The 22,657-nt window shown below is 36.1% G+C and overlaps 2 protein-coding genes across 7 annotated transcripts in view; one reads left to right on the top strand and one right to left on the bottom strand.

Moving 5' to 3' along the window:
• Nucleotides 1-22,657, bottom strand: part of LOC100877232 (polycomb group protein Pc) — a 305,270-nt gene that overhangs the window by 243,961 nt on the left and 38,652 nt on the right. The window lies entirely within an intron of this gene.
• LOC100875045 (RAS oncogene family member Rab26) overlaps nt 1-22,657 on the top strand; it is a 132,999-nt gene that overhangs the window by 71,927 nt on the left and 38,415 nt on the right. Inside the window, exon 1 of one of the 5 annotated variants that reach the window (XM_076530618.1) lies at nt 1,127-1,247. The exons of 2 other annotated variants lie outside the window; for them this stretch is intronic. The gene's annotated coding sequence lies outside the window, so the exon portion shown is untranslated. Of the gene's footprint in view, nt 1-1,126; nt 1,248-2,468; nt 2,682-12,234; nt 12,252-22,657 lie in introns of those variants that run through there. 2 more of the 5 variants (XM_076530616.1, XM_012286901.2) reach the window with 2 other exon arrangements.

Below are 22,657 nucleotides of genomic sequence, written 5' to 3'. Positions count from 1 at the left end.
ATCGTAACGATAAGTCGCAAGGCCAAATCGGCTGCGTCTATCGAGAGTCACGGTGCATTCTTGCAACGAAGGTCGATCTCGAGCCTCTCGACCTCGTTTATTCCCCGAAGACACGGTCACGAAGAAGCCCCGAGCGACTCGTTTTTTTCTGTAGCGATATACTCCGGCAAACGGGAAATTCCGCGTTGTACACGCGTCGAATCATACGGGACAGTGAGTGACTCTATGGAGATGCTGATCGTTATACTTTTTTACCTTGTGTCGTTTACCTTGTTTGAGCCAAGTATTTTTTAGTAGGACACTCAGGATAGAGTTTGTGAATTTTGAGTTCCTATATTTTCAAGTTTTTCATCTTTTCGTTTATTCAATTTTTGAAGTCTTTCAGTAAAATCAGTGATGTCTTACTTATATCATAGGTACCTACATGGTACACTCCGTGTACATTGAAGAATCATAACTCAAAAAATTAATAAGCATATTAATTAGAGTGTTTATACTGCGCAAGAGTTTATGTCACCATATGTCTTGCATAAAAGAACATCTTCCATCAGATTCAACCGGACATATCAACATACCAACGATTCACGTATCACATACCAACGATCCACATATCACATACCAACAATCCACATATCAATTATATATAACATAATATATATAATGTGAATATACGTGAATACGTGAATATTTCGTTCCACCAAACAAATAAAAAAATAACAAATTCGAGAATATTTACATACGCGAAAGATGCAAAGCGGTGAATTTGATCGCAATTAAATAACAAACACACGCGGTGAGCATCGGCGAAGGGCGGCGAGGTCCAGGATTTCCACGAATCGTCCCTGGTGATCGATCGATCTCGATCGGGGATCCGGGGAATCCCAGATAGCTCCGGTTCCGGGGCTACGAGGCAAAACCTGTTGCCAGTGTAAATACGCTGAAGGATGCGCATGCACCGGCGTCGACGAACACGGCACGCGCGCCGCGATCGCCATGGAAACGCGAAAGGCTCCTGGAGGAGAGCGTGTGCGTCGGCTCGTCTACGAGCACACCGCTTCCCGAAGGACCCCCTGCGGCTTCAGGTGGTGGTACTAGGGGGTAGAAAACCCCTCGACGCGAGTCACACCGCCGACAGTCTCCCCGACACTCTCCGAGTCGTATCTCGCGCTCCTCCGCGGCCGCTCGCTTCAATTTTTCGCGCCTTATCGATACGTTCTCACCCGAGTGTTACTTTTTTCGAGATCCCGGTAATTCCGTGCGAGCATGTTTCTTTCTTTCGATTCGATGTGGACGTTTCGAAATTTCCAATTCTGGCTTCGCTTTTTATTTGTGTCTGATCGTTGCTAATGTACGGTGTGTGTCGAGTGATATTGTTGGGAAATTTGCTTTCTGTGATTTTTTGGGGGAATTTTGTACGAGCTTGTAACGTCGAAAATATTTGGGAATGTTCTTTTGAGAGGGTTTGTTTGCGCAGTTGGGAAGAATTTGAACTGGTGATGATTGACTGATTATTGCAAGTAAAGAATGTAGGAAATTTTACTTGCATTCAGTGTTGAGTGGCCATTTTCACTGTCAATTGAGCAACATTCATTACAAAAAATTGTTAACTTAACTATTAATAAAAAATTGTTATTATTAAAGTTATTTAATCGCAGCCATTTAGTGCAATTAAAAAATCTGGTAATTCATGCTTGTAACACAGGTACAGTTACAGATACGGTTATTAACTCATACAGATATACAATTACTAAAAGATAAAATTACATATACACTTTTAATGAAATCACATATTATACAAAATATATTAATTGTAGAAAGTGAATTTGAAAATTTTTGTTCACATTAAGTGTAGGATAAGCGTTCATTTTCACCGTGAATCGAGTACGAAGGATTAGCCAAAATTGTAAAACGATATTTATGTGCCGATGATTGAAAAAAAATTAATTCGAACTTATGACGACGATAAAATTATCAATCGACACTAAGAGATATTTATTACTAATAAAATTTCTTATTATACATTCGCCATTTATGGAAAGAAATAATTTCAATTAATAATGCATCAGTTTAAACAGAAAAATTTTGTTTAAGCAAATTGCAATAATTGCAAATTCCTGTAACTACTTATACTCGGCAGTTCTGCGAATTCCGTTTAATAATGAAATACATTCCTTAATGGATCCATAATATTATTCACCGGATACTTCAACGCTGTTTTAAAATTAACATACCTTTTACAGCGGATAATTATTTGATTCTCGGAATGTGCATTAAACTAAAATTTGCCAATAGAAGAAATCTTTTTCTCTAAAAATGAGCAAGTTTAAAAAATCTAGTAAGTATTTAAACCAACAGAAAATCAGTAAAAATGGTCACTCACTAATTCAAACTAACTCAATAGATTAAACTCATCAGTTTAAACTTTCAGTTCAAAGTTTCAAACACACAATCAATCAATTTTAATTTTCTGTCAGAGAAATTTTAAAAAGTCTAGTGATTAAGTGGCGTAATAAATGTGCTTTGCGATACAGTGAACGTTTATTAAATCGTTTAATTTTCGTGGAATTGGTGTTTCTTTATGGCGAATGATTTGTTCGTTCAAAAGATCTATGTCGCTTGCAGAAGCATTTTCTTAAGTTTGTGCTGTGCTGGTTCGAAGAATTCTTGGTGGTTTGTGACAGGTTTGTGGCATTTGCATCGAAGATATGACGAAATCCGAGGGCATTAAAGCTTAATCCGAATTCGAATCGTAGCGTACGGATTATACGGTTTTGCGGTTCTCGAGAAGGTCTTGATTGGAACCTGTTAAGTTTCTGATAGGTGACGAGATTAAAACTGATTATATACCGTGATATATTCAAAAATATATTATTAACTTTCTGTTTTGCAACTGTAACGTCTTTGATTATTTTACAAATTAATTTTTACATAGAGATATTTATTACACATACGTAAATTTTTACATATTCTACTGCAATTTATCTACTTTACAACTTTTCAAATTTTTAATATTTCACGAAGGAGATTGTTGGCACTTTACGTTCATTTATATATTTAAAAAAATATTTTATTGCAATTTTTTTTTCGATCACTATTCCTCATATTTTAACTGTTTCATAGAACTTCTTATAACTCTACATTTATTTATATATTTGAAAAAATATTCTATTGCAATTTTTGTATATTTTCTTTCGACCACTATTTTTCATATTTCAACTGTTTCATAGAACTTCTTATAATTCTACATTTATTTATATATTTGAAAAAATATTCTATTGCAATTTTTGTATATTTTCTTTCGACCACTATTTTTCATATTTCAACTGTTTCATAGAACTTCTTATAACTCTACATTTATTTATATATTTGAAAGAATATTCAATTGCAATTTTTGTATATTTTCTTTCGACCACTATTTTTCATATTTCAACTGTTTCACGGAGCTTCTTATATTTCTACATTTATTTATATATTTGAAAAAATATGCTACTCCAATTTTTCTATTTACTCTACAAGCACTATTGTTCAGGGAGATTCTTATAACTCTACGTTCATTTATATGTTTAAAAAAATATTTCACTACAATTTGTTTAACTACTTTTTGACCATTATTTTTCATACTTTAACTGTTTCTCTAACTATCGTTTACATATTCACAAAAATTTAAAAAGTTGTATTTAATCGCTTGTACTAGACGCACCTCGTGCGTCACGACTTCATAATCAATTTTGCTGAAATTTTTAATATTCTTCAATTTAATCGTTCAATTTGCAGTCAGACGATTGATATTCAATAGACATAAGATTTCAGCTTCCGTTGTTTTGATGTTGTAGCTATTATTTCCGACTGTACCTAACAAGTCGTACTGCAAGAGATTAAAGTAAAAAAGCTGAAAGAAAGTTTCGACGATATAATATTTTCGAATTTGCAGACGTCTCAGGATTTTCCCGCGTAATTCTCGATACCAAAAACCGTAGGAAGTTCTAAGCTTTTCCGCGAGTTTCTTTCGCTTAACGAACAGACGCTCGCAAATCCGATTTAGCTCGGGAACTTTTTCGAGTCTGGGGATTGCAATTTATTTTGTAATCGTGCGCTTTCGATGTTGCTTCGCTTTTGAATCGGTGTTTAATCATGTCGATACTTTAATCCGCATGAAAGTACATTTTAAACGTTCCTTTGACAAATTCCTGCTTGCGCTGATGTCGCGTTTTGCGTGTTTTGCAACTACTTCAATATTTGCACGTCTTATTTATATCATTGAATGAAAAATTTCTATTGTTGGACAAAGAGCGACATATAATGTTCACTTGCTTTCAAATTATTAAAAATTCAAGTTATTAAGCTTTGATAATTAATGAAACGAAATAACGAAATTTAATTATCAAAATTAATTTTGATTAATTAAAATTAATTTGTACAATTAGCGTTATCAACGCATGTAATTAAAAATATGTTCCACGTATAAAGGAATATTCAAGTAACATTTTCCTGAGAAATTTAAATGAAAGGTGAAAAATCAAATTAGCAAAATACCTAAAAATTAAAACAATAGCCTTTCATTATAATTTAAAAATTTCTTCGTTAATTTTAAAATTAACTGGCAGTTCCCTTTCAATTTAATTCATGAATATCAAATAATTTTCATCCAATAATCCGCTAGCATATCAAATAAAATTTGCAACATACCACAGAATTAATCATCCATTGTAAGCTTCAAAATGAAATACACAAAAAATCTACAATATATCGAGATAACTAGGTTAATACGAATTAATACGAATTACGAATCGCGCAGTTACAAAACAAGAACAAAAGTGGGTTATTCTGATAAATTTTGAAGTATAATACATTTGTTCCGGCGCTCGTTAAAGCTCAAAGGGAATCGCATTTCAGATTTCGATATAAAATTCGCCGGCTACAGTTTTGCAACATGTAAAGAACGAAAAGAAAATAGAAAAATCCGTAATCGATAAGTTACAAAAGGACCGAAACAAAGTTTGTTCACGAATCGATGTGAGCGATTCTGGACGAACAAAATGTCACAAGAGGCTGGTATCTCGGCCCTCTTTCCCTCGATAAAAGAATTTGACCATCGAAACGCCAAATTTAGGCTCTGTCCGTGGATCAAGCACGGGTTTGGTGTCCCATAAAACGCTTATCCGCAGTCCCTTCGTACCACATTTTTCCCTTTTTATCGGTTCCACCAGAAAAATAACCGTTTTTGTCCCATGAATCGTTTACCCACGGTGAAAATATTTTCCACGGGAAACTGACCACGTACAAAAATTCGCGCTATCTATGATGCCAAATATTGATGCAATCAGTTCGGTCTTCAAATTTCCGAATATTTCGTTTTTCAGATCTTCAAACTTTCGGGCTTCCAAAGTTTCCTTCCTGATTCGAGGGTTTGCAAATTTTTTAAAAGTTAGCGTCAAAGCTCCTTAACGACTGAGTTCTTAAAATTTCGTGCTTCAAAAATTTTTTGTTAATGAGTTTGAATTTTAGAATTTCTGTGCAAATTGAGAAATTTTTAAATTACTGAAATATCAAGTTGGTAGAGTTGTGAATTTTTCAATTTTTAAGTACACATATTTTTATATTATGAAATTGTCAAATTCTTACATTGATTGATCGCTATATCAATCAATATTTAAGTCCTCAAGTTTTATATTTCTAAAACCTTCAAATTTCCAATCTGGCAAATTGTTAAATTCTCGAATACTTACGTAATTCACTAAGTCACCAAATTTCCAAATCTTCAAGTCCCTAAATTCTCCAGGTCTCAAATTTTCCAAATTTCACATTTCCCAAATTCCCTAGATCCCAAATTCCCAAGCTCCCAAATTCCCAAGCTCCCAAATTTGCAAGCTCCCAAATTCCCAAGCTCCCAAATTCCCAAGCTCTCAAATTCCCAAGCTCCCAAATTCCCAAGCTCCCAAGTTCCCAAGCTCCCAAATTCCCTGAGTTCCAAATTCCCAAGCTCCCAAATTCCCAAGCTCTCAAATTCCCAAGCTCCCAAGTTCCCAAGCTCCCAAATTCCCAAGCTCCCGAATTCCCAAGCTCCCGAATTCCCAAGCTCCCGAATTCCCAAGCTCCCGAATTCCCAAGCTCCCGAATTCCCAAGCTCCCGAATTCCCAAGCTCCCGAATTCCCAAATTCCCGAATTCCCAAGCTCCCGAATTCCCAAGCTCCCAAATTTGCAAGCTCCCAAATTCCCAAGCTCCCAAATTCCCAAGCTCTCAAATTCCCAAGCTCCCAAATTCCCAAGCTCCCAAGTTCCCAAGCTCCCAAATTCCCTGAGTTCCAAATTCCCAAGCTCCCAAATTCCCAAGCTCTCAAATTCCCAAGCTCCCAAGTTCCCAAGCTCCCAAATTCCCAAGCTCCCGAATTCCCAAGCTCCCGAATTCCCAAGCTCCCGAATTCCCAAGCTCCCGAATTCCCAAGCTCCCGAATTCCCAAGCTCCCAAATTCCCAAGCTCCCAAATTCCCAAATTCCCGAATTCCCAAGCTCCCGAATTCCCAAGCTCCCGAATTCCCAAGCTCCCGAATTCCCAAGCTCCCGAATTCCCAAGCTCCCGAATTCCCAAGCTCCCAAATTCCCAAGCTCCCAAATTCCCAAATTCCCGAATTCCCAAGCTCCCGAATTCCCAAGCTCCAAAATTCCCAAGCTCCCAAATTCCCAAGCTCCCAAATTCCCAAGCTCCCAAATCCCAAATTCCCGAAATTCTACAATCCCCAAATCCCAAATTCCCCAGATTCCCCAGATTCCAAAATCTCTAGTGCCCAAATTCCCCAGATCTCAATATCCCAAGCTTCCGAATTCCCTAGATCTCAAATTTCCCAGTTTCCAAATACCCAATTCTCCAAATCCCAAATTCCCAATTCCCCAATTTGCAAATTCCCCAAATCCCTGATTCCCTAAATCTCAAATTCCCCAAATTCCACGCTCCTCGAATTCCAAATTCCCGAAATTCCCAAATCTCCAAATCCCTAAACTCTCAACCAAATTTCCAAATTTCCTTCTCCCAAAATTTCCAAATCCCCAAATCACGAAATTCCCAAATTTACAAGCTACCAGATTTTAGATAGATAACGTCCCATTTTCCCTATTAATGTCGCTCTAATCGCTGGCGAGTGTTCGTGAAGATGACTCATCCTGATCGTATAACGAAATTTTTCATCGTCGGAACGAATTAAAGTCGAAGATGAAGGGAATAAGAAGGAGAACTGCATCGGAAATTTAAACCTGGACGTAGATTCATTCCGCAATTTGTTAGAGGCTTTTCGTGAAACCCGCTTCGTATTTGCGGCGTGATAAATATGGCGATCGAATTTAATGCGCATTTACCATACGAGCGCCGATACAAATCATTTCAAGTTTTTTCCAAATTTTAAAAGCTGTATTTATTTCTACTGCAACCGTATTTTACCACGCGAGCGGTTTATTTGATAAATTTTAGCGTTCTTTACGTTGCCGGTAAACTGCGACGGAATAATTAGTCAGGAATTTGTGAGACACTCTCGTTCGAAAGTGTCATTGTTCGTATTTAGATTGAAATATTTCGCAATAAACATTGTTAGAACATTTCGTGCTGAAATATTTAATATTACGTCGGAAATATTTAATATTACCCCTGAAATGTTTAATATTGCGCTCGAATTTTATATTCGGTTTAAAACATTTGATATTAAAGTTAAATAATTTCGTATAGACTGCATTAACAGCTCATTCATTTTTGATCATTCACTCGATCGGAGTACTAAAATTTATATGCGCATAAAGCGAGTTAACGCGGTATTACCTTCGCAGTTTTTATTCGTTACAAAATTACAAGAGAATTCTATCTGCGGGCGGTAGATAATATGCTAATATCGCAACGAATATCCGTGAAATATTAAAGTTTCCACAATTAGATGGTAATTCTTAACCACAAATTCGTAAAATCCCTTTCGCGATAAAAGACATTCCGTTATCCAAAACAACTATATTGAGCTTATCCGCTGCGTTTACAGAGCAAACACTCCTCTCTTAAAATATTTTCCTTGCAATTTTCAATCCTCACATCGATAACTCTTACAAGTTCCAACAAATTTTTAAAACCTTGTCTTACAATTTTTCTTCGAGAATCGCCACGAATTTATCAGACACATAAAACCGCAAAGGGTTAAGGGTGCACTCGTGTGCACACAGCCCTGTTTTTGATCGCCATTGCAATCTGGACCCAATTCTTTCCACTTGCTGGACAGGGTGTATCGATTATCCGAAGTAAGTCCGACATGGTATCGGGGTCGAATCGGTCACTGACGAATCGACTCGATACGAGATTATTAATTACACGACTTCCATTCGGACGTGAATCGAATAAAGTTCTCACTCGACGATGAAGGATCTTGCGCCAAGAAAAATTTCTTGCCAGGTGTAGCTTCAATGAAATTCTATTCGAACATTAATTTCTTCCCATTTCAAATAGGGCTCACTTTTATTCTTTTTCTTCTTTTTATTCTTTTTCTTCTTCTTCATTCACACGACTATTTCCTTCGTTTATACGTGCTATTGTTTATGAGTAATCAATACGTAGATAATTTATTTGTCACATAGTATTAATGATTTGTGATAGTTTATATTTATGTTCATTGTGATTCATGGTGATTTTTAATTATTTCTGGTATTCATAATTTATAATGACTGATGGCTTTCATAGTTTAGAATAATTTACAGTATCCATAACTTATAGTGACTTGTGGTATTCATAGCTTACCATCATTTATACTATTCATAGTTTATAATAATTTATACTATTCATAACTTGTAATAATTTATAGAATTCATAGTTTATAATAATTTAGAATATTCATAATTTATAATGATTTATAGTATTTATAATATATAATAATTTATAATATTCATAGCTTATAATGATTTGTAGTATTCATAATTTAGAATATTCATATCTTATAATGATTTATAAAATTTATAATTTATAATGATTTATAGAATTCATAATTTATAACAATTTAAAATATTCATAACATATAATGATTTACAAAATTCATAATTTAAAACAATTTAGAATATTCATATCTTATAATGATTTATAGAATTCATAATTTATAACAATTTAAAATATTCATAACTTATAATGATTTATAAAATTCATAATTTAAAACAATTTAGAATATTTATAACTTATAATGATTTATAAAATTCATAATTTAAAACAAATTAGAATATTCATATCTTACAATGATTTATAGAATTCAACATTTATAATAATTTAAAATATTCAAACTTACAATGATTTATAAAATTCATAATTTAAAACAATTTAGAATATTCATAACTTATAATGATTTATAAAATTCATAATTTAAAACAATTTAGAATATTCATATTTAATATTGATTTATAGTATTCATAATTGAAAACAATTTATAATATTCATAACTTATAATGATTTATAAAATTCATAATTTAAAACAATTTAGAATATTCATGTTTAATATTGATTTATAGTATTCATAATTGAAAACAATTTAGAATATTCATAACTTATAATGATGTACAAAATTCATAATTTAAAACAATTTAGAATATTCATGTTTAATATTGATTTATAGTATTGATAATTTAAAACAATTTATAAAATTCATAGCTTATAATTCGTTTATAATAATACATTTCGAGTTAGAGAAAATCGTTGGATTTACGTGACACCTCTAAATAAAGTCAGGCCGACCGTGACTTAATTTATGCAAAGTTGATAGTGGCTCTACGACAACTACTGTTAGGTAGCCGCGTCAAGGCGTCGCCCTTAATCGGCCTTTAATTAACTATCCCGATAGTGAGCGCGAATTACGCGCTGCAACCTGTACTTTTCGCTAGACGTATCCGGAGCACGAAATCGGAGCGGAACGCGGAAAAGGAGTCGCCTTGGGACCCCTTATCGCAAGGACTTCCCGTTGTTCACCTCCTCGTCATCTAAAGTATCGTTCACAATAACTACAGACAATTTACACGGAGGAACAGTTTGTTGCTTTGTCCTCCGAGTCATTTTTCCCTATCTTGCGAAAATTCAGCTGAGATTAAAATTAGGTTGTCTTTGTTACAGAAATGGTAACGAGTTGCTGTTGCGAATTTGTAGAGTTTTTTAATTTAAAACATTTCCGAAATTTTTAGCGTTGGAGTTTTTAAGTTTGCAAACTTTATTTTTTAATTCTCAAATTTTTACATTTACAAGATTTGCCATTTTCATTCATTAAGAATTTTTAATCACCTTTAATCTACTTCACATTTAATTCTAAGTAATTGCAAGAGTCGCCGGATTCTCCAAATGTATATTAACTTTGCCATACGCTATGACCATATCTTTTCGTTTACCCTTCAGAACCACTCATGATTAAATTTAGCCCTACATCCCCTACATTTTGCCCCAAAATTAATATACGGCACAATGGTAGCAACTTAGCAAAGTTCATTTTACCCGTGAAGAATCGTAACAGTGATATCTGGCCCCTGTCTTCTCCGTATCACATCGGACAGCGAAGCGTTAAATTAATAATACATGATTCCAGGGAAGTCGAGCATCGAATTTACTCGAGCTATTTCATATACATATTAGGTGAATTTCTGAAACAATTAAGCTTCAAGGTACATCGTTCGTATCCCTTTGATGGTTCCCGTAACAGGAGACAGCTATTCGCGAAACTTTGAATATGTATTCGTCGCATGTTCTCCTATTCACTCGCTGCGAATTGCTTCGGAAGTAAATCGTGCGTGTCTCTGGCAGAAATTCTCTTACAGCTACGTTCCTGACATCCCCTGCATAATTCTTTCATGGAAACTACACAAAAATCGTGCTATAAATTGTACGTTACCTTTGAGAAAACATTTAAATTGCGCTACTATATTGTTACACTTGTAACACATATGTGACACACGTCACATGTGACTAACCAGACTCGTATCTTCATTACAAATAAATTTTAATTATGAACTATGTAATCAGGCATCAAGCTTTAAATTGTAAACATTACCTTCAAGAAAATATTCAAATCGCGTTACAATAGCGTTACACTCGTGACGCATATGTGACGCACTTCACATGTGAGCAAGCAGATTTATATTTTCACAATTGAATTTTAGGTACAATTCTAATTATGAAGTATGTAATCAAGGGTCGAGGTATAATTTGTATGCATTGTCTTTAAAAAAAACATTTAACTAGTGTCACACTCGTGACGCACATATGACACACTTCACATGTGACTGATCAGACTCGTACTTTCACTACAATTGAGTTTTATATTCAATTCTAATTATGAACTGTGTAATCAAGGGTCGAGGTATAATTTGTATACATTATATTGAAAAAAACATTTAACTAGTGTCACACTCGTGACGCACATATGACGCACTTCACATGTGACTGACCAGACTCGTACTTTCACTACAATTGAGTTTTATATTCAATTTTAATTATGAACTATGTAATCCAGGATTAAGGTATAATTTGTATACATTGTCTTTAATAAAACATTTAACTAGTGTCACACTCGTGACGCACATATGACACACTTCACATGTGACTGATCAGACTCGTACTTTCACTACAATTCAGTTTTATATTCAATTCTAATTATGAACTATGTAATCCAGGATTAAGGTATAATTTGTATACATTATCTTTGAAAAAAGCATTTAACTCATGTCACACTCGTGACGCACATATGACGCGCTTCATACGTGGCCAGCCAGACTTGTACATTCCCTACAACTGAATTTTATATTCAATTATAATTATGATCCATGTAATCAGAAATCGTTGAACATAAAATGTGTCTAACTTTTTAATCATCATTTATCTTCATAATGACTGCTTAGAAAATTGTAGGTTAATTACGGAACGATCGGAACATGGTTCACGAAAACGCGAAGAATATTCGTCTCACGTATTGCCGTTTGCGAGTGAATTATTGTCGAATTCAATCTCGTTTCTAATGTCCTCGATTGTGCACGAAGCTTTAGTCCGCGCACAATCACGAAAACGTACAGAGTATAGCTGTGCAGGGCAGCGGAAATATTTTCATCCTTCTTTTGTGTTCTATCACGAAGAAGCGGAGAAAACGCCTCGTATCACGCGACAAACCGACAGAATATACGGAGTTCGTCAGACACGCGTTTCCACAGTGTAGGCCTGTGACGAGTCGACAAGTCTGCTTCCTTGGGAAACTGTCCTCGAGTCGAGATTAAGGTGACACGTTTTGCTTAACATATTAATTACAAACGAAGAAAACTGCATTATTACCAAGAATTTCGATAACCATAGATGGTTCACAAGTCATCGTAATTTTCTCACAAATTCAAATTCGATTATTTCAAAATTTAAAAATCTTGAATTTACAATTTTAAATATTCTCAAAGCAAAAATTTAGAAATTGGTAATTGTATCAAAATGAAATCATATGTGACATGTGTATATTGTATCTCACACATGTTACACATATGTCACTTCACCTTGGCAATCAACTTAAAATTATATTAAAATTGCACTCTCGTTAAAGCAGTTTCATTGATTTTTAGTATAATAAAATGTTTTATTTATCGATGCATAAATTTGATCGTTCAGGTGCGCAAAACAAGACGAACAGCGAAACGAATTTTCATCTCACTACACTGGTTCTCGGTTCGTTGACACGCAGACGCATTTATGCGAAACATTATATATGCGCTTTTTAATTTCATACGATTTTTGCACAGCTTCGATAGCTCAGAGATTTCGAACGTTCGAGATAGGAAAATAGTGACGTATTGTTTCCGGGATTTGTTTGCATGTATTCATTTCGTTTCGAGATAACACGTGGAAAATTGAAACAAGCGTGCAATTACTGTTTCAGAGGTACTCGGATTTAGAGTTTCTGGCCTTGTTAAAATATTGAACTCGCGAGGAACGTTGCAAACAGTTCTACTATGGATTTGTAAATTTTATTAACTTTTCAAACTTCTATTTTAAAAATATTTCTCTTTCACTTTTTTTAATTTTCAGATACTCAGACTTCAAATTCTCAAATTTTTATTTACAAATTTTCTTCACAAAAATTCTCAAATTTCTGTTCACAAATTTTCTTCTAAAAAATTCTCAAATTTTTAATTTTTCAGATGAGCAAAGATTACCAAAATTTTGTTCCTAAATTTCAGAGCTTCAAAATTAAAAAATTGTCAATCTCAGAGCTTTAAAATTTTCAATCTTCCAAAACTTCAATATGTAAAAATTTTCAATCTCGCAACTCTTTCAAATTTTCAATTTCCTCAGAATTTCCCCGAAAAAGAACGTCATCAAAATTTCCACCCCCGAAATTCCATTGACCATCAGATTCTTTGTTACCCGCCTTTATTTTGATTTCAAACGAATTCTGAAATAAAGCAATTACTCGCAGTAAACTTTCTCCAAAAGCAATTTCGTTAGCGCTTCCCGAAGTTAGCAAAACAGTTGCAAACACGTTTGTTTACTGCGAGCGTTTACGTTTGAAAAGTAGGATAAACCAGAAACGCAAAAGCGAGTTCGCCCTTCGCAGGGCATTTACATGTCGAGGAATAATTAAGAAACTTTCGGTTATTCTATCTTATGTTTTTGATCGAAAGATTCATGTAGACTGTAACTAGTTATGGTCTGTTTATTAACCATCGCTATAACCATATCGCGATAACATTGAAGTATTAAAACTATTCATATGATAAACAGTATGAGGGAGATAAATTTACGCTAATGAGCGATGCACATTAATTTTCATATCATAATATAATTTTAACCGACCATTGTTTGTTATGTGGCAGTTTATTTCATTTGTGTCACATAACTGACCGCATGTACACTCACACATATATCTCTGTTATGTGACCGTAATAATTTTAGTGGAAAAATATTTTCGTACGTATTATAATTGAGAGCTGCATTATGTTCCTTGCTTAATGTTCCTTGAACGTTATAATAATATAAGATTATAATAAAAAACTAACGGAGATGAACAGTGAACTTCTGCAAAAAAAAAATAAAGGATCGAATCTTGCTTTCAGAATTGATAATATTCAATGTACTCCATAAAAAAATCACAGACCTATTAAAAGGTTTTGAATATAATAAAAGACCACTGATCTGCTATTTATTTTAACTAAACACCACATGTTAATAAACAATTTAGTTAACGTTGAAAGTTAATAAAAAATTCCCTCAATGTTGAATGCTAATAATTTCTATCAACATTGAATGTTAATAAATATTTCTATCAATGTTGAATATTAATAAATAATTGTGTAAGAAGAATAAATAAAGAGTCTACGATATTTCTGACAATGTTGAATGTTAATAAATATTTCTATCAATGTTGAATATTAATAAATAATTGTGTAAGAAGAATAAATAAAGAGTCTACAATATTTCTGACAATGTTGAACGTTAATAAACATTTCCATCGATGTTGAATATTAATAAATAATTGTATAAGAAGAATAAAGGGTCTACGATAAATGAAGGTCACGAATAAAGGGTCTAACAGAATATCACACACATAAATCGATAGAGCTCTTCAATTTTTAATTAATCAATGAACATGAACTGTTAATTGAACCGCGAATAAAAACGTGTCACCGTCGGTTCGCGCCATTCCACAAAGTTGATCCTCGTCGCGTCGACAGAAGAAGAAGAAGAAGAAAAAAAAGTATCTCGACGTCCGTGTTCGATGATCGACTTTCATCCCTCTCGCAGCTATCGACGCAATCAACGATGCAGGGATCGCGAGAGCTCGAGGGCGGCAACTTCCGCGTGGCCCTTTTTTCCTCCCCAAGATGAAAGAGCTTCGATCTTGCTTCCGGCCGTTACTCTCCTAAGGGTGATAGAACACAGGGGTGCAGGGTCGTTGACCTTGTTTTGCGTCCATCGCTCGTCAACCCCCCTTCGATAAAGATATTCTGGGCCCGTGGGGCTTCCCTCCATTCTTTAAACAGGGCCGCCCCCTTTTTTGGCTAGGGGCTGACTAGAGTACGTAATTGCTTTAACACCGCTGTACGAAGTGCACCCTTTGGAAAATGGCGATATAGCTGAATTTGCGGGTTATGGGAAATTATGTGTTTTAGAGGGTAATGGTGTACTTGTGCACACTGCTGAGTTGGAAATGTGCTCTCATATTTTCAACACTTTATCCTTCGTTTTATTATATTAGGTTAGAATTCTATTTTACGTTTACGAATTCACAAATCTGTAATATATGAAATATTTCAATTCTTGTATCTTCATGGCAGATATTTTATTATGTATTTATCGAGATATTTTGTATCCTGATTTTCATGTACAAATAGGGATGTAGAAAATGAAAATTTGCAACCTTAGAAATTTCTGAAAGTTTAAATTAATTGTGGGAATTTATCTTCGAATTCAGATAGCAACCTCAAATTTTTAAATTATCAAGTACAAAAATTTAGAAGTCTCATTTTTACAAATTTTTATAGTGAACCACTTTTAAATCCTACACTATAAACATCTAATTTACAAAATGTTCTAATATCTGTCTCTGAATGTCTCCTTTCAAGAGGGAACTTCCAAACAGAGAACAAGTATAGTGTTCAAAGTGGACTCTCACGAATACGCAGTCACTCACAAATCAACCCCTAATTTCTGACCCACATCTTCGAGTCTCCGTTTGAAATATCAGGTAGACGTCCAGTATAATTAGATTGTTGAAACCGAATTCGCGTCGATTTACGAGTGCACGGTCGAGGAGAAGCTCGAGACGCGTCGGCGTCGGCGCCGGCGTCGATCCTCTACAAAATTTGGAATTCTAGGCGCCAGTGAAACGAGGACGCCGTACGTTTGGGGGTGAATAACCGAAAGCTGCGTCTTCATGGTAAATAAGACGAGGGGAGAAAAAGGGGATGAAAATGTCTGTTAGAGATCCGAATCCCCCCGTTTACGATGGGCGACTGGACGATAACGCGGCACGGTTTCCCGCGGACGTCAGCGGAAAATTTGCGATTACTCGTACTGAAATCGAGACGAGAAATCGATGTGGATAAACTAGGGGAAGTTCTTTGGAGGATACATTGTGCCTCTGATTGAAGAAAGTCATCTATCTTTACCGTGAAACTAGTATGTTAGTTTTTTTCACTGAGAAAAAACTTTAAGATGTGGGGAACTTGATTGGTTGCACTTTTTGTGATTCAGTTTGATAAGATTCCATTTGTTCGATATGATCGATACGATCGATATGATTCAATTTCGTGCGATTCAATTCGATGTGGAAGTTTGTCGCCACGCGATTCAATTCCGCGCAATCGAATTGAACGTATTTCGATAGCATACGGTTCGATTGATGGTTTCTCAGTGTAGGAGGATTTTATTTGAGGTGATTCAATTCTTCATTTTCCAGTTCGACGAAATTCAATTCAGAGGGAGTTTATTGTATACGAGGCAATTTACAATGCGAAGCGATTCAATTTCATATGATCCAATTTTCTAATTGATTTAGTTATGTGTGATTCAATTCTGCGGAATTCAAGTTTCAATTTATATGCAATTCAATTCCATACAATTCAGGTTTCAATTCTAATCGATTCAATTCTATGCAATTCAATTTTCAATTCCAATCGATTCAATTCTGTGCAATTCAATTTTCAATTCCGTTCAATTTAATATTCAATTCTGTGCAATTCAATTTTCAGTTCCATGCAATTCAATTTTCAATTCCAATCGATTCAATTCTGTACAATTGAATTTTCAGTTCCATGCAATTGAATTTACAATTCAATTAAATTCAATTCTATGTAATTCAATGTTCAATTCCAATTGATTCAATTCCAAGCAATTGAATTTTCAATTACATGCAATTCAATTTTCAATTCTGTCAGATTCAACTCCTCTAGAGTGAAAGTTCAGTTCCAATTGATTCAATTCCAGGCAATTCAATTTTGAATTGAAACCGATTCAATTCCATGGAATTCAATTTTCAATTTTGTCGAATTTAATTCCACTAGAGTAAATGTTCAATTGAAACTGATTCAATTCCATGCAATTCTATGTTCAATTTAAACCGATTCAATTCCACGCAGTTCAGTTTTCAATTTTGTCGAATTTAATTGCACCTGATAGAATGTTCAATTGAAACCGATTCGATGTCATGCAATTCTATGTTCAATTTAAACAGATTCAATTCCACGCAGTTCAATTTTCAATTATGTCGAATTTAATTGCACTCGACGGAATGTTCAATTGAAACTGATTCAATTCCATGCAATTATGTGTTCAGTTCAAACCAATTCAATTCCATGCAGTTCAATTTTCAATTATGTCGAATCTAATTGCACTCGATGGAATGTTCAATTGAAACCGATTCAATGTCACGCAATTCTATGTTCAATTTAAACCGATTCAATTCCACGCAGTTCAATTTTCAATTTTGTCGAATTTAACTGCACCTGATAGAATGTTCAATCGAAACCGATTCAATGTCATGCAATTTTATGTTCAGTTTAAACCGATTCAATTTTTAACTTCAATCGACCCAGTGGAATACAACCCATTCAGTGCAACGCAACTCAATTTAAAACAGCTCGACCAAATACATAATTGACAGAATATAAATACTGTTAGAAATTCATTCCTCTTTCGTTTCGCAATACGCTTCTCTACAAATGGCAAAGATCCGTACGGGAAGTCGACGACGTACGGTATTCGCGTTCTGCTCCGTAAAACTCGCGATTTTCCAACCCCTATTTCCCTAAATTGCCGAGCATATGATGATCATTGAAAGAGGGAATACAGAGGAGGTCAGGAGCGCTCTATATTTTATTACAGAGTACAGGATTGGATAGGTTATGGAACGCCTGTTCGATAAATTATGAGAACGTCGTTTGGCTCGTCGAACAACTGACAAGTCGAAATTTCGCTGAAACGTGACGTTCCCTCGATGCGCGACAATGGGTCGGTTTCGGGATCTGCACACGGGAACGGGATCATAATTCAAGGATCTCAAATGTCCTGACTGCCGCTGAGCAATGGGCAAAGTTGAAAAAGGACCTTATCTCCAGATCCGTTCTTCCAATTTCTACGAATCGTCCAGCAATAATTTTCCAATAATTGATCGAGGCAAATACTCGTCCCGAGAATACCGTTAAATTACATGCTGGTCGTTGATTTAAGTTTCGAAGTACAGACTTCAAGTGATTTCAGTCCCGAAACTTTGCGTTTACTTTCTATCATATTTAATGTGTCTCGGTTAATTCGATTAAGTTGTTACTGTACTTTTACAGCGATTTTAATTAAAGGCAAACCGATGGGGAGTAAATGAAAAGCAAACCCCTCTGAAATATTTCATTACTTAGAATACAAGAATAATAAAGTAAATGGTCGAAGTATAAAAGTTAGGAATTAAATCTACAGACTTGATATAAAAGATCGCCCTTGTATATCTCATAAATCAAGTAATAAACTAGATTTCGCAGATCCTAAATAATTAAATATCTGAAGAAACGCTTTAAGAACTTTCGCAGAAGATTTCCACGGTTAATTTCAATTTCATCGTCGACAAATAACAAAGAGACTATTAATTCGGTTTCAAATTCTGATAAAACACGAGTGGTTCAATAAAGCGGCACAAAAACACGAAAAAACCGAACCTTGCCGCGAACGCATCGCGTTTTAACCCGTTCCGGTTTGAACAAAGCAGCAAGCACGAAAGGAAGTTAAGCAGAAAAAAATAAACGAGAGCAAGTGCACGAAGAAGTCTGGCGAATTTAATCGAATCCTCGGGCGAGTTTAATTCACTTTTCGACAATAAATTCTCGTCCGGCGCAATTTAAGCGAGAAGCTACAATTCGACCCGCTAATTACTCTCGTCGGCTACGAATTCTCGTGACGGAAATTGCCGGGACACGATGCAGTTTTTTTTTTCCTTCTCTCCGCTGATAGGAATTTACCGCCGATGTTTGAACGTTAATTCGCTTTTATCTGCTTTCACGCAGCGCGCCATCTTCGCGCGCTAAACTGCCTCGGCTAATTAACCATCTGCACAATCAGTATGTACACGAGGCCAGCGAAGATTACGCTCGACGAAAAATCTACGTATAATCGCGCCAACTTTTCTTGCTAATAAAACGGGATATTCAAACGCGTTTTCCTGCTCAATTCATTGTTTTATAAACACAATGGTGGGTTTTTGGTGGTTCGTTAATATCCATGATGTTTGTGGCGGGTCATGTTTACTCTGAATACAAGGATATTTTTCGAACGAATTTTCGAAACAAAATGAGATATAGTGGAGTGGAGTTCTGCCACGGGCGGGGTTGTAAAAATGGAAATTCCTGAAACTGGATATACTGCAAATGGAGAGTTCTGTATACATGTAGTGCGTCGAGATGATTTTAGCCGTGGTGTTGTGACGCAGGGCAGTTTGATGCGTGGTAATTTGATGCATAGTAGGTAATTTGATGCCTGGTAATTCGGTGCGTGGTAGTGCGACGCGTGGTAATTCGTCGCGTAGTAGTTCGACGCATGGTAGTTTAACGCGTAGGTAATTCAACGCGTGGTAATTCGATGCGTAGATAATTTGACGCATGGTAGTCCGACGCGTAGGTAATTTGATGCGTTGGTAATTCGATGCGTAGATAATTCGACGCGTGGTGGTTCGACGCGTAGGTAATTCGACGCCTGGTAGTTCGACGCGTAGGTAATTTGATGCGTTGGTAATTCGATGCGTAGATAATTCAACGCATGGTAGTTCGACGCGTAGATAATTCGACGCGTAGGTAATTCGACGCGTGGTAATTCGATGCGTAGGTAATTCGACGCGTGGTAGTTCGGCGCGTAGGTAATTCGACGCGTGGTAGTTCGGCGCGTAGGTAATTCGACGCGTGGTAGTTCGGCGTGTAGGTAATTCGACGCGTAGATAATTCGACGCATGGTAGTTCGACGCGTAGATAATTCGACGCGTAGGTAATTCGACGCGTGGTAATTCGATGCGTAGGTAATTCGACGCGTAGGTAATTCGACGCGTGGTAGTTCGGCGCGTAGGTAATTCGACGCGTGGTAGTTCGGCGCGTAGGTAATTTGATGCGTTGGTAATTCGATGCGTAGATAATTCGACGCATGGTAGTTCGACGCGTGGTAATTCGACGCGTAGGTAATTCGACGCGTGGTAATTCGATGCGTAGGTAATTCGACGCGTGGTAGTTCGGCGCGTAGGTAATTCGACGCGTGGTAGTTCGGCGTGTAGGTAATTCGACGCGTAGATAATTCGACGCATGGTAGTTCGACGCGTAGATAATTCGACGCGTAGGTAATTCGACGCGTGGTAATTCGATGCGTAGGTAATTCGACGCGTGGTAGTTCGGCGCGTAGGTAATTCGACGCGTGGTAGTTCGGCGCGTAGGTAATTCGACGCGTGGTAGTTCGGCGCGTAGGTAATTCGACGCGTAGGTAGTTCGACGCGTAGGTAATTTGATGCGTTGGTAATTCGATGCGTAGATAATTCGACGCATGGTAGTTCGACGCGTGGTAATTCGACGCGTAGGTAATTCGACGCGTGGTAATTCGATGCGTAGGTAATTCGACGCGTGGTAGTTCGGCGCGTAGGTAATTCGATGCGTGGTAGTTCGGCGTGTAGGTAATTCGACGCGTAGGTAATTCGACGCGTGGTAGTTCGACGCGTAGGTAATTCGATGCGCTGGTAATTCGATCCGCGATAATTCGACGCGTGGTAGTTCGATGCGTAGGTAATTCGACGCGTGGTAGTTCGACGCGTAGATAATTCGATCCGCGATAATTCGACGCGTGGTAGTTCGATGCGTAGGTAATTCGACGCGTGGTAGTTCGACGCATAGATAATTCGACGCATAGGTAATTCGACGCGTGGTAATTTGATGCGTAGGTAATTCGACGCGTGGTAGTTCGACGCGTAGATAATTGAATGCGTAGTAGTCGCATCCTTCTAGTTCAGTACATAATAATTCCACCCAAAGTATTTCAGCGCATGAAAGTTCAATGCATATTGACCCGTTCATAATAATCTATTACGTAATAGTCCAACGCGTGCTAATTAACGTGGTACTACAATGCGTCACAATCTCACAGATAATTCAATACACTCCGCACATAATAATTCATGATACTCCAACACGCAATAATGGGCAATAGTTTGATGTGTGACATCTCATAGTAATTTACCACAAGTAATTTAGTTTAACTCTTAGTAACTCAGCAAGTGGTAGTTTAACTCTTGGTAACTCGATGTTAAATGCATATTAATATAACGTGTGGTGGATCAGCGAAGTAATCCGACACGTAATAGCATGTTAATCTTGGCGAAACGCAAAATGAGTTTACCAATTTTAATTTATACGGACGAGCTCCGAGCTGTGTGTTCTTGCTGTAAATTATGCAACTCGTAATATTACAGTTTGCGTTACACATGTTATCACAACCTCGTGTAAATAATAAATGTTTCTCGATACTCGAACCGTGCACGCAAATATTGATTGTTGCTGTGTTAATTTACTACATTTTTAAACGATTTGTAATGAACGATTTATTCAACGATGTATCTGCTGTTTTTGGTGTATAAAAGAACCGATATTTTGATCGATTAAACGTTAATTAAAGATTCTTTGATGTGTTCCGGGTTTTGTAATATTATTTTGTGGAATTCGATTTTGCTTGTTTTTATTTGTCAACAATAAAATTGTTAATAAATAAAAATATAAATAAAAAATTACATCTGCGATATATTCCGTTAAATTAAATATACCTTAAAAAATTGTTGAGATAGATATTTTTTAGCGGATATTTTCTAGAATAATTTTGCTTAATTTACTCGGAAGACATTTTCCGTGCGTTTTGTAATTAATTCTCCGTGCCAGAAATAGTCACAGGAAATATGCCATAAAGTCGTCATGTGCCACTTCCCTTCGCATCGTTGCATTCTCTCTTTTATTTGTCGAGTTGCAGCACATTTTCCTGAAAGTCATTTCACTTTTTGTTCCAGAAACAATTTTGGAATCGCATACTTTCACCCCATAAAAAACCCTCTGATTGATCTCTCGCGCGAAAATTTGATTCGTTTATCGAAAACGTACATTTCAACGACATTTCGCAAAGTTCAACTATTCGAAACAATAAAATATGTTGTCAGTCGTATTTGCTTTACAAGCAGCGATTGCCTCCGAGCTTCGGGTTTGTGTATTTCCGTACAAATCTCGTTTGATGTTTCGCGCGAACGTTACACCGAGCATTTAGTAACAAATTCTTGTCAGAACGAATCAATACGTCGGTCGTAAAAGTTGAAATATTTTATTGAACCAGTCTTTCATGAATCAACCTCGCTGCTTTCAAAAGTGTTACACGAAAGTGTCCATGCACATACACGTACATTTTATCGACATTTTGTGATACTTAGAAAAGAAAGTGGTATTTCAGTGCTATCTATATCAGACTTGATTAAACGAGAGAATACAAAGCGACAATGATCGAACGTTTACGATCTCGATAGTTTTCATATGGACGTAGAAGCGCGCTTAATATTCCGCGTTATTTGCTCACTTTTTTCCGTATCGTGATTCCGCGGGATTTCTTCAAGCGTGCAGCAGTCGTCTGAAGCGAGGAAACGAGCGAACGTTCTG

Source organism: Megachile rotundata, chromosome 4 (assembly GCF_050947335.1).
Source record: "Megachile rotundata isolate GNS110a chromosome 4, iyMegRotu1, whole genome shotgun sequence".
Lineage (NCBI taxonomy): Eukaryota > Metazoa > Arthropoda > Insecta > Hymenoptera > Megachilidae > Megachile > Megachile rotundata.
This window is presented reverse-complemented; position numbering and strand designations above follow the sequence as displayed.